Source organism: Saimiri boliviensis, chromosome 11 (genome assembly GCF_048565385.1).
Source record: "Saimiri boliviensis isolate mSaiBol1 chromosome 11, mSaiBol1.pri, whole genome shotgun sequence".
NCBI classification, from domain to species: Eukaryota; Metazoa; Chordata; class Mammalia; order Primates; family Cebidae; genus Saimiri; species Saimiri boliviensis.
Window position 1 is genome coordinate 50587617 of NC_133459.1, and position 12503 is coordinate 50600119.

At 42.4% G+C, this 12503-nt stretch overlaps 1 protein-coding gene across 4 annotated transcripts in view; it reads left to right on the plus strand.

Moving 5' to 3' along the window:
• The window catches only part of ZFYVE9 (zinc finger FYVE-type containing 9), a 227987-nt gene that overhangs the window by 23125 nt on the left and 192359 nt on the right, over positions 1 to 12503 (plus strand). The gene's annotated exons all lie outside the window — the stretch shown is intronic.

The following is a 12503-nucleotide window of genomic DNA, read 5'->3' on the forward strand; positions in this document are numbered from 1 at the left end:
AAAAATACAAAAAATTAGCTGGGCATGGTGGCGTGTGCCTGTAATCCCAGCTACTCAGGAGGCTGAGGCAGGAGAATTGCCTGAAGCCAGGAGGCAGAGGTTGCGGTGAGCTGATATCGCGCCATTGCACTCCAGCCTGGGTAACAAGAGCGAAACTCCGTCTCAAAAAAAAAAAAAAAAAAAAAAAAATTCAAGTGCTGGCTGGGCACGGTGGCTCACGCCTGTAATCCTAGCACTTTGGGAGGCCGAGGTGGGTGGATCACCTGAGGTCAGGAGTTCAAGACCAGCCTGGCCATCACGGTGAAACCCCATCTTTATTAAAAAAGAAAAAAAAATTGAAGTGCTTTTATCTTACCAATCTTCTGATCAATTTTTCCACCATTCAATTTTAACTTTCTGATCCTTAATACATTCCATTAGCCTTCTTTTATCTTGATTTATCTTCCACATTCTTTGGAAAAAACTTCAATTTCTTCATGAACATTAATTGTGCCCTTGAAGTTGTTCTCTACATCACTCATGTTGATGAGGTGCTCCCCAAAACTGATTAAGAGACAAGTCTTGGCTTGAGGGCCAACGGCCTAATCAATCTACTGACTGGACCATGGGGAAGAGGAAAGAATTGGCAACAATGGCCTCTCTGCTCCACTCCCACTTGGTTGCAGACTACAGCAAAATGGTGCCAACCTACTCTGTTTTTATTAAATTTTTTTTTAGTTTAGGTCTGTTAGAGATTACTTAGTTGAGTATTCTAGTATTATAATTTGGTTACATCTTTGGAATACTGATTATTCAATCCAGCAGATTGAACTGTCATACTTTTCGTTTTTTTTTTTTTTTTTTTTTTTTTAAAGAATAGAGACGGGGTTTTACCGTCAGGCCGGTCTCGAACTCCTGACCTCATGATCCACCTGCCTCAGCCTCCTAAAGTGCTGGGATTACGGGTGTTAGCCACTGTACCTGGCTCATACTTTTCTTTATATCCATCACATATTTCATTGCTGTGCCATAAATGGTCACATCCAAATCATTAATAAAAATGTTAAACAGGGCCAGGCATGGTAGCTTACATATGTAATCCCAGCACTTTGGGAGGATCACTTGAGCCCAGGAGTTAAAGACCAGTGTGGGCAACATAGTGAGACCCCATCTAAATTATTATTTTTTAAATGTTAAATAGGATAAGACTGAGAATCAAGCTATAGGCTATGCCATTGGCAATCTGCCTTCAGATGGATAGGTATTTATGGTCAACACTATTCAGCCTGTTAGAAATTGACCATACTAAAATATGATCCAAATTTCTACTTTCTTTTCTTTTTTTTTTTTTTAAACAGGGTCTCCTGTCACGCAGTCTGGAGTGTGGTGCTCAATCACTGCTCACTGCAACCTCTACCTCCCAGGCTCAGGCTGTCTTCCCACCTCAGCCTCCCCAGTAGCTGGGACTGTAGGTGCATGCCACTATACCTAACTAATTTTTTTTGGTTTTTTTTTTTTTTTTTTTGGAGAGACAGGTTTTTACCATGTTGCCCAGACTGAATTTCTACATTTATTGCTTAAAAGACAATGAGTATATATCTTTTTTTTTTTTTTTCTTTTGAGACAGAGTCTTACTCTATAGCCCAGGCTGGAGTGCAATGGCACCACCTTGGCCCACTGCAACCTCTGCCTCCCGGGTTCAAGTGATTCTCCTTCCTCAGCCTCCTCAGTAGCTGGGGTTACAGGCACGCACCACCATGTCCAGCTAATTTTTGTATTTTTAGTAGAGACGGGCTTTCTTTCCTTTTTTTTTTTTTAAGACATAGTTTCCCTTTTGTTGCCCCGGCGACAGTGCAATGGCACGATCTCGGCTCACCTCAGCCTCTCCCTCCTGGGTTCAAGTGATTCTTCTGCCTCAGTCTCCAGAGTAGCTGGGATTTCAGGTATGCACCACCATGCCTGGCTAATTTTTAATTTTTTTATTTTTGGTAGAGCTGAGGTTTCTCCATGTTGGTTAGGCTTGTCTTAAACTCCTAACCTCAGGTGATCTGCCTGCCTTGACCTCCCAAAATGCTGGGATTACAGGTGTGAGCCACCATGCCCGGCGCTAGAGACGGGCTTTCACCACGTTGGCCAGGCTGGTCTTGAACTCCTAACCTCAAGTGAGCCGCCTGCCTCAGTCTCCCAAAGTGTTGGGATTACAGGTGTGAGCCACTGCACCTGGCCGACAATGAGTATGTATCTTTATACATCTGTCCGTCCATCCATCCGTCCACCATCCTTTGCAGACACCCACCAAACCAAGGCTATAAAGGCATTGAGGCAGAAAAGGAAATGAAGTTATTTGGTCTGACTTAGTGAATCTATTTGGCTGTAGATGATTGCTGCTTTCCTTTCTAACTAAGTGCTTGCTTTTGACTTTTATCTGGATGATCTTGGAAAAGTGACCCAGTCTTTCAGGATTTGAGATTCTTACTAGTAAAATAATACAATTGGCAAGTTTGTAGAGACAAAGCAGAATGGTGACTGTCAGAAGCTGTGGGGAAGGGGAAATGGGGAGTTTCATATGTACAGAGTTTCACTTTGGAAAGTTGAAAAAGTTCTGATGATGGATGGAAGTGATGGTTGCACAACTGTGTGGATATATTTAATGCCACCAAATTGTACATTTTTTTTTTTTTTTTGAGACGGAGTTTCGCTCTTGTTACCCAGGCTGGAGTGCAATGGCGTGATCTCAGCTTACCGCAACCTCCACCTCCTGGGTTCAGGCAATTCTCTTGCCTCAGCCTCCTGAGTAGCTGGGATTACAGGCATGCGCCACCATGCCCAGCTAATTTTTTGTATTTTTTTTTTTTTTTTCTTTTTTCTGAGATGGAGTTTCACTCTAGTTACCCAGGCTGGAGTGCAATGGCGCGATCTCGGCTCACTGCAACCTCCGCCTCCTGGGCTCAGGCAATTCTCCTGCCTCAGCCTCCTAAGTAGCTGGGATTACAGGCACGCGCCACCACGCCCAGCTAGTTTTTTTTTTGTATTTTTAGTAGAGACGGGGTTTCACCGTGTTGACCAGGATGGTCTCGATCTCTCGACCTCATGATCCACCCACCTCGGCCTCCCAAAGTGCTGGGATTACAGGCTTGAGCCACTGCGCCCGCCTCCTTTTTTTTTTTTTTTTTAAAGACGGGGTTTCCCCATATTGGTCAGGCTGGTCTCGAACTTTTGACCTCAGGTGATCCGTTTGCCTCAGCTTCCCAAAGTGCTGGGATTACAGGTGTGAGCCACTGTGCCCGGCTCAAATTGTACACTTTAAAAAATATCTAGCCGGGCGCGGTGGCTCAAGCCTGTAATCCCAGCACTTTGGGAGGCCGAGGCGGGTGGATCATGAGGTCAAGAGATCGAGACCGTCCTGGTCAACAAGGTGAAACCCCGTCTCTACTAAAAATACAAAAAACTAGCTGGGCATGGTGGCGCGTGCCTGTAATCCCAGCTACTCAGGAGGCTGAGGCAGGAGAATTGCCTGAACCCAGGAGGCGGAGGTTGCGGTGAGCCGAGATCGTGCCATTGCACTCCAGTCTGGGTAACAAGAGCAAAACTCCGTCTCAAAAAAGAAAAAAAAAATCTAAAATGGTATATATGTGTATTTTACCACAATTAAAAAAAATTCAGAAAATAAGAAGTAGACTAGTATTAAACAATAATAACAATAATGTTGAGGAACCACTACCTTTGTTGTTTTTAATTATATAAATATAATAACATATATCAGGCTTAATGGTGACTGCAACAATTTTTATTAAAGTCAGAAACAAAATGTCTACCTTCACCATTTTTGGAGGAACTATTAGTGTAATTAGACAAGAAAGAAATAAAAGAGATCATCAGAAAAAAGCATGTGGTTTGGTGGAAGGGCCTCACTGAGATCTTTCAATATGAATTAGAGAAATAAAAGGAAAGGGAAGGACAATGGGACCCCTGAACAGTCTGTGAGGGAGTGTTACGTGTGTACTTGTATGTGTACATGCATGTGTATGTATAGAAGGGAACAGAATAAATCAGTTGAGACCTGTGGAAAAATATGATTGAATTAGATAGTCCACAGAATCACTGTTGAGAATAGGTAAATGGGAGATAGAAGGCAAGTTCCTGGGATGTGTGTATTTGAACTTTTCTAGATGATACGTCAATCAGAGCACTTATCCGTGAGCTGCTATTGGGATTCTGCTGTTAATAGAGGTTTTGCTGTTAAGAGTTTAGAACCATTGGCGTAGAACTCTGGGTTCTTCTGACAGAAAAGTTTGCTATTTCAGGTTCAATTCAATAGGTAGTGGTCAGCATAGTTCCTAGAACATAGCAAATTGTCAGAACAGTCATTGAAGAGATGGACATATAAATAATAATAGCAGACTTTTTCTTCTAGATTGTGTCATCAATTTTTAGAGGATTGGAAGCATATCTTGTATCCTACTTAGCTCCTCTTCTTTGAATCCCCTTCTGCTATTCCTGCTCCATTTTAATGCCCTCTTTTCTTTGAAGTAACAGTAGTTAAAAGGGATGAGTTTGCATACTGTCACACTTTGGTATGCAGTAGAAGTGCCTTCTTCATACTCCCCATTTTGTCACGCAGAATATCAAAAAGACTTAATAGTCGCGATTTAACAAAGTTAATGATTTTTATTGCTTCATCAGTCAAGTGAAACTGACATTTTAGAATAACTGAAAGCGCATGTCAGTGAAGAATAAGACTCCTAGTTTAGTTTGGTATTGCTGCCTTGATTGGTGCTAAGATGCAAGCAGTTCTACCCATCATTGCTATTGCACTTTCTTTTATTTATTTATTTGTTGTTTGTTTGTTTATTTAAAGAGACAACGTCTCCTTATGTTGCCCAGGCTGGTGCAGTGGCTGGCTATTCACAGGCACGATCCCACTATGGATCAGCAGGGGAATTTTGACCTGCTCCATTTCTGACCTGGGTCAGTTCACCCCTCCTTAGGCAACCTGGTGGTCCCCCACTCCCGGGAGGTCACCAAATCAATGCCAAATTTAGTGTGGACACCCGATCGACATAGTGCCCTACAGCCCAGAACTCCTGGGCTCAATCGGTCCTCCCACCTCAGCCTCCCGAGTAGCTGGGACTACAGGCACGTGCCACTGCGCCCGGCGTATTACTTTCATTGCAGTTGTCAACATGGTGAAAAGGGCATACATACTAAGATGTGGATTCCCATGAGTCTGTGGACTACACTTTGAGAACCACTGGAGTAATCTGAACTCATCCCATTTTTTGTTCGAATGTTCCAACCTGAACTTTACCTCATAAGATTACTTAGCCTGTTTAAAAGTTTTTGGCTGGCTGCGGTGGCTCACTCCTGTAATCACAGCACTTTGGGAGACCGAGGCGGACAATCACCTGAGGTCAGGAGTTTGAGACCAGCCTGGCTAACACGGTGAAACCCTGTCTCTACTAAAAATACAAAAATGAGCTGGATGTGATGGCAGACGCCTGTAATCCCAGCTACTCAGAAGGCTGAGATAGGAGAATTGCTTGAACCTGGGAGGTGGAGGTTGCAGTGAGCTGAGATTGTGCCATTGCACTCGGTCTGGGGAACAAGAATGAGACTTCATCTCAAAAAAATAAAAAAGGTTTTTATAAATTCAGCAACCTGGTTAGATAAACTCTATCAAGTGTTTAACTGACTTAATCTTATTTTAAAATGTTTTACTAATACAGTGCTTAATCTGTACCCTTCATGATTTTTCATATGAATACTTTATTGTTTGCTTATACATTCTAACTCCACCTTGATGATTAAAAAAATAAAGTTTTAGGCTGGGTGTGGTAGCTCACGCCTGCAATCCCAGCATTAGGAGGCCAAGGTGGGAGCATTGCTTGAGCCCAGGGGTTTGAGACCAGTCTGGACAACTTCTGGTTCCATCTCTACAAAAAAAAAAAAAAAAAAAAAAAATTAGTCAGGCATGGTGACATGCACCTGTAGTCCCAGCTGGAGGCTGAGATGGGAGGATCACCCGAGACTAAGGAGGTTAAGACTGCAGTAGCTGTGATAATGCCACTGCACTCTAGCCTGGGTGACGCCAGTTCTTTTTTTTTTTTTTTTTTTTTTTTTTGAGACGGAGTTTTGCTCTTGTTACCCAGGCTGGAGTGCAATGGCGCGATCTCGGCTCACCGCAACCTCCGCCTCCTGGGTTCAGGCAATTCTCCTGCCTCAGCCTCCTGAGTAGCTGGGATTGCAGGCATGCTCCACCATGCCCAGCTAATGTTTTGTATTTTTAGTAGAGACGGGGTTTCACCATGTTGACCAGGATGGTCTCGATCTCTTGACCTCGTGATCCACCTGCCTCGGCCTCCCGAAGTGCTGGGATTACAGGCTTGAGCCACCGCGCCCGGCCTACGCCAGGTCTTAAAAAAAGAAAAAAAAAAAAGTTTTAAGGCTTGCATTTCATACTTACTCTGAACACATCTTTTTAAAAAATGTAGCACTTGAGGCTGGGCGCGGTGGCTCACGCCTGTAATCCCAGTACTTTGGGAGGCCGAGGTGGGTGGATCACGAGGTCAAGAGATCATGAACATCCTGGTCAACATGGTGAAACCCCATCTCTACTAAAAATACAAAAAAAATTAGCTGGGCATGGTGATGCGTGCCTGTAATCCCAGCTACTCAGGAGGCTGAGGCAGGAAAATTGCCTGAACCCAGGAGGCGGAGGTTGCGGTGAGCCGAGATTGTGCCATTGCACTCCAGCCTGGGTAACCAGAGCAAAACTCTCTCTCAAGGAAAAAAAAAAAAATGTAGCACTTGTAGCACTTAATCTTTATAGAAAATAATTCCCGGCCGGGGGCGGTGGCTCAAGCCTGTAATCCCAGCACTTTGGGAGGCCGAGGCGGGTGGATCACGAGGTCGAGAGATCGATACCAACCTGGTCAACATGGTGAAACCCTGTCTCTACTGAAAATACAAAAAATTAGCTGGGCATGGTGGCGCGTGCCTGTAATCCCAGCTACTCAGGAGGCTGAGGCAGGAGAATTGCCTGAACCCAGGAGGCGGAGGTTGCGGTGAGTGAGCCGATATCGCGCCATTGCACTCCAGCCTGGGTAACAAGAGCGAAACTCCGTCTCAAAAAAAAAAAAAAAAAAAAGAAAATAATTCCCATTAGCAGAAGAAAAATTATGTATTGAATATGATGCTAATATAATTAAAAACATTTCTCAAAAGGAGTCATACAAAGAAATGTCTGCTTTATTAAAGTTGCAGTTTAATACAAACACATGGTATCAGTAAGAGCTCTGCCATTGTCAGAATTGCTATAGTTTAGGCACCTTGTTTCTCAGTCCTCAGGCAGCTGCAATTGCTCCGTGTATCACATTACATAGCTCACCTTCTGTCTCCCATGGAAGAGAAAATGAGGCATAGGATGTGCAGTGATCTAATGTTAGGTACTTCCTTGACTTCATCAATCTTGGTGGATAAATAAGGAAAATATGTTTTAATCTTTGAAGTGTGATTTCAAGCACTTGATAGTGTTTCAGCAGTAGTCTTGGTAAGTGGGAGAAGCCAGTGATTTGGCCTACCTTGGGTGGGTAAATGAAACTGCAGGTTGTTATGAAGACCCATCTCAACAGCACATGAGATACATATGAATCCTTGCCTTGGTAATGTTCTAGAGGTAAATATTAGCATAGATCTAAAAATAAACTACCCTTTTAAAACCTGAGATATGATGCCACAGTCACTTGTAGAGTACAAACATGTATAAAAATCTTTCCACACATTGGTTATAGGACACCCACTTCTCAGAAACACCTCATCAGAAAGCACATACGAATCATCAACTGTCAGTGCTTTTCATTTTAATGTGAAACCAATCAAGAGTACAGTAATACTTTTTTTTTTTTTTTTAAAGAGACAGGGTTTCAGTATGTTGGTCAGGCTGGTCTCAAACTCCCCACCTCAGGTGATCCACCCATCTTAGCCTCCCAAAATGTTTGGATTACTAGCATGAGCCACCACGCCCAGCCTCAGTAATACTCTTGATTCTGCATACCCAAACAAAGTCACAGCAACAAACATGTGAACTAAAGATAACTTCGAGAGAGCCTTCATGATAGCAGATCCAAAGCAGTGACCTCTCAGCATATAGACAGCAGAATTGCAGTTGATTTTCGGAACATTCAGATCCTGTGAGATGCTTGCAGCAAAAATCTTTGTTTCTGTAGCTTTTTGGAGAAAAAGCAAATAAATTTAGGATTAGTGAAATATTTTCAGCAGGCTCTTTAAAGGAGTTAGAAGTATAAGTTGCATTGTAGTATTACATGTATTTTGTCATCATGTAGATCATAGAGTAGTTTCTGTGTGAAATTTGGGGCTTCCTGAGGAGTGAGGAGGTACCACTTTAATTTAGTATAGTCCTTAGTTAAGGAAACATTAAAATTTCTCATAAAGCAGATTTGAAAATAGAAACAAATTAAGTTTGTGTTACAGCTTAGAGGAATCCTCTTCTTTCTTTTTCTTTGTTCTTCTCTCTTCCTCCTCCTCCTCTTTTTTAAAAACACCAGAGTTTTGCTCTGTAGCCTAGGCTGGAGTGCAGTGGCTCAACTGTGGCTCATTGTGGTCTCAACCTCAGGCTCAAGCAAGCCTCCCACCTAAGCCTCCTGAGTAGCTAGGATCTCAGGGACACATCACCATGTCTGGGCAATTTTTTTTTTACTATTTTGTAGAGACAAGGTCTCCCTATGTTGTCCAGGTTGATCTTGAACTCCTGGGATCAAGGAATCCTCCTGCCTCAGCTTCCCAGGGTGCTAGGATTACAGATATGAGCCACCACACCTAGCCAGATTAGATTCTTTAAAAGCAAATTCTAGATGAGGTATCAGGTTTCTTTTAGTGTATTGAAATTTTACTGTATTGATTTTTGCTGGAAATAAGTGGCAGCTGGCCAACCCTAATCTGACCCTACGATAAACTCCTCCCTCTCATCTGCTACTATTTCTCCCCCTTAATCTGTGCTTTGTTCTTGCCATTCCTCTGTTTTTAACTATCTTCCTCTGAATATTCACAGGATTGCTCTCTGACATCCAGATATGATGTGACTCAGTGAGACTTTCTTTGGCTGCCCTATTTAAAATTATAACCTCCAGTCGAGTGTAGTGCCTCATGCCTACAATCCTATCAGTTTGGGAGGCAGAAGTGGGCAGAGATTACTTGAGCCCAGGACTTTGAGACCAGCATGGGGAACATGGTAAAACTCAATTGCTACAAAAAATACAACAAGCCAGGCGTGGTGGTGCTCACCTGTGCTCCCAGCTTGGGAGGCCACGATGTGAAGTTCACCTAAGCCCAGGGGGTCAAGCTGCTTTGAGCCATGATTGTGCCACTGCACTCCAGCCTGGGTGACAGAACAAGATACTGTCTCAATAAAATAAAATAAATTTATAACCCTCAAATTTTCCTCTCCCTTTCTTTTTCTCCTTAACACGTCATCTAGCTTATCATATATTTTACATGTTAATCTTGTTTGTCATTCATTTCCATCCATTAGCATGTAATCTCTGTGAGAACTCGGGTTTTGCCTGTTTACTTGCTGTTTCGAGATGAAACAGTGCTTATATTCAAATTCAACAACCTTGTTAGATAAACTTCACTGAGTATTTGACTTAATTATTTTTAAAAATATATATTTTAAAATTGTACTTTAATTGGATTAATTATTATATATATATATATACATATATATATATATTTTTTTTTTTTTTGAGACGGAGTTTTGCTCTTGTTACCCAGGCTGGAGTGCAATGGCGCGATATCGGCTCACCGCAACCTCCGCCTCCTGGGTTCAGGCAATTCTCCTGCCTCAGCCTCCTGAGTAGCTGGGATTACAGGCACGCGCCACCATGTCCAGCTAATTTTTTGTATTTTTAGTAGAGGCGGGGTTTCACTGTGTTTACCAGGATGGTCTCGATCTCTTGACCTCGTGATCCACCCACCTCGGCTTCCCAAAGTGCTGGGATTACAGGCGTGAGCCACCATGCCCGGCCCTTAAAATATATATTTTTTTAAATTGTGCTTTGGGCTCTGGGATACATGTGCATGTCCTGCATTCTGCAGGATTGTTGCATAGGTACATACATGCCATGGTGGTTTCCCATCTCCACCCCCACCTCCCCGCCCCCGTTGCTTACATCAGGCATTTTTTCTGGTGTTACCCCTTCCCATCCTCCTCTCCCCCGCTCTGTCCCTCCCCCTCCTCCCCCGCCACCTAGCCCAGTTAGTGTTCTCTTTCCTGTGCCCAAGTGTTGTCATTGTTCATTACCTGCCTATAAGTGAAAATATGTGGTGTTTGGTTTTCTGTTCTTGTGTCAGTTTGCTGAGAATGATGGTTTCTAGATTTATCCATGTCTCTACAAAGGACATGAACTCGTTTTTTATGGCTACATAGTATTCCATGGTGTATATGTGCCACATTTACTTTGTCTAGTCTATCATTGATGGGCATTTGGGTTGGTTCAAGGTCTTTACTATTGTACACAGTACCACAACAAACATACGTGTGCATGTGTCTTTCTAATAGAACAATTTATAATCCTTTGAGTATATACCCAGTAATGGGATTGCTGGGTCAAATGGAATTTCTATTTCTAGATCCTTGAGAAATCGCCACACTGTCTTCCACAGTGGTTGAACTAATTTACACTCCCACCAACAGTGTTCCTTTTTCTCCATATCCTCTCCAGCATCTGTTGTCTCCAGATTTTTAATGATTGCCATTCTAACTGTCATGAAATGGTATCTTAATGTGGTTTTGATTTGCATTTCTCTAATGACCGATGATGATGAGCATTTTTTCATGTTTGTTGGCTACATAATGTCTTCTTTTGAAAAGTGTCTGTTCGTATCCTTTGCCCACTTTTGAATGGGTTTGTTTGTTTTCTTCTTGTAAATCTGCTTTAGTTCTTTGTAGATTTTGGATATTAGCCCTTTGTTAGATGGGTAGATTGCAAAAATTATTTCCCATTCTTTTGGTTGCCAGTTTACTCTAATGATTGTTGCTTTTGCTGTAAAGAAGTTCTTAAGTTTAATTAGATTCCATCTGTCTATTTTGGCTTTTGTTGCTCTTGCTTTTGGCGTTTTAGTCATGAAGTCCTTGCCTGTGCCTGTGTCCTGTTGCCTAGGTTTTCTTCTAGGATTTTTTTTTTTTTTTTTTTTTTTTTGAGACAGAGTTTCGCTCTTGTTACCCAGACTGGAGTGCAATGGCGCGATCTCGGCTCACTGCAACCTCCGCCTTCTGGGTTCAGGCAATTCTCCTGCCTCAGCCTCCTGAGTAGCCGGGATTACAGGCACGCTCCACCATGCCCAGCTAATGTTTTGTATTTTTAGTAGAGACGCGGTTTCACCATGTTGACCAGGATGGTCTCAATCTCTTGACCTCGTGATCCACCCGCCTCAGCCTCCCAAAGTGCTGGGATTACAGGCTTGAGCCACCGCGCCTGACCTCTTCTAGGATTTTTATGATGTTAGTTCTTATGTTTAAATCTTTAATCCATCTGGAGTTAATTTTTGTATAAGGTGTAAGGAAGGGGTCCAGTTTCAGCTTCCTGCATATGACTAGCCAGTTTTCCCAACACCATTTATTAAATAGGGAACCCTTTCCCCATTGCTTGTTTTTGTCAGGTTTGTCAAAGATCAGATGGTTGTAGATGTGTGGTGGTGTTTCTGAGTCCTCTATTCTGCTCCATTGGTCTATATCTCTGTTTTGGTACCAGTACCGTGCTGTTTTGATTACTGTAGCCTTGTAGTATAGTTTGAAGTCAGGTAGTGTGATGCCTCCAGCTTTATTCTTTTTGCTTCGGATTGTCTTGGCTATGTGGGTTCTCTTTTGGTTTCATATGAAGTTTAAAGTGATTTTTCCCAGTTCTGTGAAGAAGGTCAATGGTAGTTTGATGGGGATAGCTTTGAATCTATAAATTACTTTGGGCAGTATGGCCATTTTCACAATATTGATTCTTTCTAACCATTGAGCCTCTGTTTGTGGCCTCTCTTATTTCCTTGATCAGTGGTTTGTAGTTCTTGAAGAGATCTTTTACATCTTTTGTTAGTTGTATTCCTTGTTTTTTTTTTTTTTTTTGATAGAAAAAATTAGTTTTTCCCTCATTTATTTCATTTTATACTCAGATGACATTTAAAATGTTTTAGTAATAGAGGGCTTAATCTTTACCCTTGATTGTTGAAGGAACACATTAACAAGGTGCTCAAGTACTGGTTGAGTGAATAATACTTATATAAATCTGGATTTTGTGGAGACTTCCTTTTTTTTTTTTTTTTTGAGATGGAGTTTTGCTCTTGTTGCCCAGGCTGGAGTGCAATGGCATGATCTCGGCTCACTGCAACCTCTGCCTCCTGGGTTCAAGCGATTCTCCTGCATCAGCCTCCCTAGTAGCTGGGATTACAGGAGCCCACCACCATGCACAGCTAATTTTTTGTATTTTAGTAGAGATGGGGTTTCACTGTGTTGTCTCAGC